The sequence below is a fragment of the Notechis scutatus genome, chromosome 2 (assembly GCF_049901735.1).
Source record: "Notechis scutatus isolate UNSWTSFEM ecotype Mainland chromosome 2, rNotScu1.2, whole genome shotgun sequence".
Classification (NCBI taxonomy): domain Eukaryota; kingdom Metazoa; phylum Chordata; class Lepidosauria; order Squamata; family Elapidae; genus Notechis; species Notechis scutatus.
In genome coordinates, this window is record NC_142010.1 from 1,037,722 (window position 1) to 1,042,628 (window position 4,907).

Here is a 4,907-nt window from a genome sequence, read left to right on the forward strand (position 1 = left end):
TTAATTGAAATAGTTTGAATTGTTTTAGCAACATTACTACTCAATTATTATAATTCAAAATGCACACAGAATGAAGAAAAATAAGTGAGAATACATAAAACATTACTTCAAGATATGTGATTTTATACTGGATGTAAACTGAACAAAAATAAACACCAACACAAGGAGCCTTAATGAGATTTCATCATCAGATGTTCCTTGGTGTTTATGTCAGGTCTCAGTGTAATAATGTAGCATTTGGGAACAAAAATACAACCCAATAAACCTAGGCTGGAGGCCAAGATGGAGAAGATCTGCACGGCCACCATGTATTTCCCTTTGGTGCTCAGGTAGGTGGGGACAAAGGAGATCCAAACACTGCAGAAAACCAGCATGCTGAAGGTGATCAGTTTGGCTTCATTGAAGATCCCTGGCAGATTTCGAGCCAGAAATGCCACCAATAAACAGATGGCAGCCAGAAAACCCATGTAGCCAAGGGCAGTGTAGAACATGGTCACTGAACCTTCATTGCACTGCAGCAGGATGTCTTCTTGCTGGGTATGAAAGTCAGAATCTGGGAATGAGGGAAAGATTCCCAGCCATGTCATACAGATGCCTACTTGAATACCAGAGCAGGATAAAACAATCGAGTGGGCCAGACCCTTCCCCAGCAATTTCCTCATCCTGCTTCCTGGCTTTGTAGCCAGGAAGGCCACCACCACCATTACAGTCTTGGCCAGCAAAGAAGATATGGCAACTGAGAAAACAATACTGAAAATGGTTTGTCGAAGGAGACAGGTCATTTTTATGGGGCGACCGATGGACAGAAGGGAGGTCAAGAAAGAAAACAGGAGAGAAACCAGGAGAACACAGGTGAGTTCACGGTTGTTTGCTTTGACTATGGGAGTTTCTTGGTGTTTAATGAAGATTCCCTGAATAAAGGCAGTGGTTAGGGACATAGGATAAGAAGCTTATGCTTTTGGGGACACACTGATCCTGCTTCTTATTGGAATACTGGTCATCTGGACACTTTTCACAATGGGCTACATCTGAAAAAAAATTGGTTAGTAGTATCTCTGCTGCTGTAGGAGCATGAAAACCGCATCAGAAATCAATTATTTCATTTTCAAGGAATAATATAATATTTCTGCCCATTAGTTAAAATAACCAACAACCTTTTTAAAGGCTGAAGATGAATGTGATTATCAGCTCTCAAAACTTGTCCTCTTTCCCAAAACCAAGCAAGAAAGTAACAACTCAATAGATTATTTTAATGCTTGCATCATCGTACAAAATTCAGTGATAGTGCTCAATCATTGAAATGTTTGTGGATGCCTTCAAGATGTGTAATATTTTTCTTGCTTCTTGATCAAATACCCCCAAAAAGCAATAGAGAATTTTGATTGTATCCTTGTTGTTTTTGAAGCCACCTACTGTACCTTCTTGCCCAGAGAATGTTCCTTCGATACACAGAGAACAGTCGTAGCAGCAAACTGGGGCTCCCTCTCTCACAAGCTTGGCATAACCTGGGGAGCAACTTTCTGTACATCTTGAATAAGGCACCGTCTAAACATAAACCAAAAGATTTATCAGGGCAATGTATAACTTAGAGGCAATAAATAAAGGGACGTGGTGGGTCAGTGGCTAAGACGCTGAGCTTGTCGATCAGAAAGGTTGGCCGTTGGGCAGTTTGAATCCCCAGCACCACGTAATGGAGTGAGCTCCCATTACATGTCCCAGCTTCTGCCAAAAGAGGTTTGAAAGAACGCAAAAATGCAAGTGGAAAAACAAGGACCACTTTGGTGAGAAGGTGCCAGCATTCCTTGCACCTTCAGCATTTATTCATGCCAGCCACATGGCCACGGAGACGTCTTCTGACAGTGCTGGCTCTTCAGCTTTGAAATGGAGATGAGCACTGCCTCCTAGATCCAGAAACGACTAGCACGTATGTGCAAGAGGAACCTTTAGTTTTCAACATAAACCACAAGATTAGTATTAATTATAAGAGTTTACTGAAATCAACTGGCTTCCAAAAGTCAGGAGCACGTTGAGCAAAATCTGTCAAGAAGTAGTGGCATGACCTTTAATTACTCTACTTGCAAGGGGCAAATGAAGAGTCATTCTCTTTCCTCTATCAATCTCTATTATATATTCCAAAACAGATTTGTTGCCTTATTCTTCTTTGCAAAGGAAAGAAGTTCCATTGCAAAAGGTGTTTCTCCTTAGAGCATGTATGAGAATGCCATAACTTCTATATATTCTTTCTCCATCTTAGCTTTCTCAGGAAACCTCCAAAATCTAGCTTTCTCTAGAGTCCCTATCTTTCTCTCCTACAACTGATCATTGTATCATCATGTGTAAATGGCTTTTTTAGCTGCCCTCATTTCCCTCACCACATTCTTAATGCTATCTTCCTCTTATGCAATTCAATGGGCTAAACCCTTCCAATTCTGGATTTTCTCCCCAAGAAGCTTTTACAAAAGACAACTCATCATTTCACTGACAACTGATTTTGAACCATCAGAATATTACTAAAGCTGGGAATGTTGGTATGACTGGATAGAACAATGATAGGAAATATATTAGTAAATAATGTTAAGTGTAAAGGATATTGTAATTACATACTCGCAATAAGATGTTCTGACTGAATGGTGGCATATGGAAGGGTTTATATCCCTTGCAGTCATCTGGTCATTAACAGTCTTTTTGAACGGTGTTTAGGCCCCTTTGAATTTATCTGTGCCCTCAGGGTCACGTGAATAGTGCAAATGGGTGTGGAACCTTCCTGCAATTGCTGAATCTATATCCTGTTGACAACACAGTCTTTTCAGCAGTTCCAAATCCTTTCATCCTCCACCATTCAGTCAGAACAGAAGAAATTTCTTGGATGAGAAGTGAAACATCTTCAAGGGAAAACAAATCCAGGTGCTTTCTGAAAAAACACCTTTGGCACAACCGTGACCTGGATGACTGACTTAGACATTCTGGAGTTTCTCTTACTGAAAACAAATTAATTTCATGTACTATAAATTATGGCAACATATTCCAGTTTAATAATGTAGATTGCAAATTCCACAATACAATGTAGCAGGTTCCAGTGTGTGACAGATTATTGTAAGACCTCCAAAGTAAAATATATCTAATAAATTATTGAGGATTTAAGTTCTCTTAGTTGGAAGTTATCTAATTGGCCTCAATAAAAATTATTTTTGAGCATAAAATTTACACATATGGAGATAAATAGAAGAGCAAAATCCAAGCAGCCTCAACTACTTTGCTAAATAAAGTTGGCCATTGGATGACACTTGGATTGACAGAAATCTTGACCTGAGGAGGATTGGCTTTCTACACTCCCAATTTTCACCCCCGCATCTGATTTGTTCCGAACTGATGTCCAGTGCATGATATCAAAATCACCAACAGGAACTCCATTTTCATCAAAAGAAATCCCATCTCTGGAAATATTGTGATGTTGGAAGTTCCTCAGGAACCTATGGAGCTGGAGAAACATAGAAAGAATATTTCAATTTGAGCCTTTATTCAATGTTTTTCTTGCTCTTATTCTGGATTGGAGGTACTCTAAATAATTCAACCTCTTCAAATCATCAAATTTGCAGGCAACACTAAGCTGGCAGGAATAGGCAACATCCCAGAAGACAAGCTAAATATCCAAAAAGATCTTTGCAAATTGGATATGGGCCCCTACCTAACAAAATAAAATTCAGCATAGATAAAAGTAAGGATTTCCACTGAGGCAAGAAAAACCAAAAGTACACATTATAGACTATGTGAAACTTGGCTTAATGCCAGTAATTGTGAGAAGGATCTTGGAGTCCTAGTGGACAATCACTTAAATATGAACCAACGATGTGTGGCAGCAGATAAAAATGCTCTTTCTCTGGTGTTAATCGCGCTTGTCTTTCCAATTTTCTAATATCATTCTGTAACTCATTACTTTCTTTTTCTTTTTTCTTTCTGGCATTGTATGCAATTGTTAATCCTCTTAAATAGGCTTTTGTTGTGTCCCACAAATTCTGTAAAGAGGTGTGTTCTTTTGTATTTACATCAAAAAACATTTCTAGTTCTCTGTTTAATTTTGCTAAATATTTTTTTATCTCTCAGAATTTGTGGGTTCAACGTTCATCTCCCTCTTAGTTTTAATTGGCCTTTGCATGTTATTGTTAAGGGATTATGATCTGACCATACATTTGGTACTATTTCTATATTGGCACTATGTTTTTCATTAGTTTTGCAAAGATTTTTTATAATAAGTATCTTGTTGTTTATTAGGGGCATAAATTGCAATGAGTAAGAATTTCCTCTGTTCCCATACAACTTCTAACATTAATGTTCTCCCCACTGTATCTGCATATAAGTGCTTTGCCTCTATTCCTTCTCTAATATAAATTGCTACCCCTCTTTTTTTCCTTGTGCTAATGCTGTATAAAGTTTTCCTAATTTATTATATTGTAAATTTCTTTTATTCTGAGTTCTAATGTGTACCTCCTGGAGGCACGCTATATCCATTTTTTGTTTTGCCAATTTCTTAAAAGTTTGGTTCCATTTTGATGGAGAATTAAGTCCTTTTATATTTATTGACAGTATTTTCAAATTGTTTTCCATTTTCCTTCTTTGCTGCTATTGACTATTTCCTGTTTTTCTTGCCTCTTGTTTGTGCCCTTGTTCTTACTCTGTTCTCTTCTTTTGGTCTTTCTTCTTCTTTCTTTTCCTCTTCTTCCTGCTCTTTTCCATTTTTTCCCCATTGTTGGTCATCTTCGCTGACCGATTCCAGTTCTTCTCTGCTACTACCAAGTTATTCTGTGCCTACCAGTTGAGTGTGGAAGGGTTGTGCTTTCTGCGAAGTGTCTATCTTAATCTTCTTCCCTTGCCATGACACCAACATTCCCTCTGGTGTTATCCATCTGAAC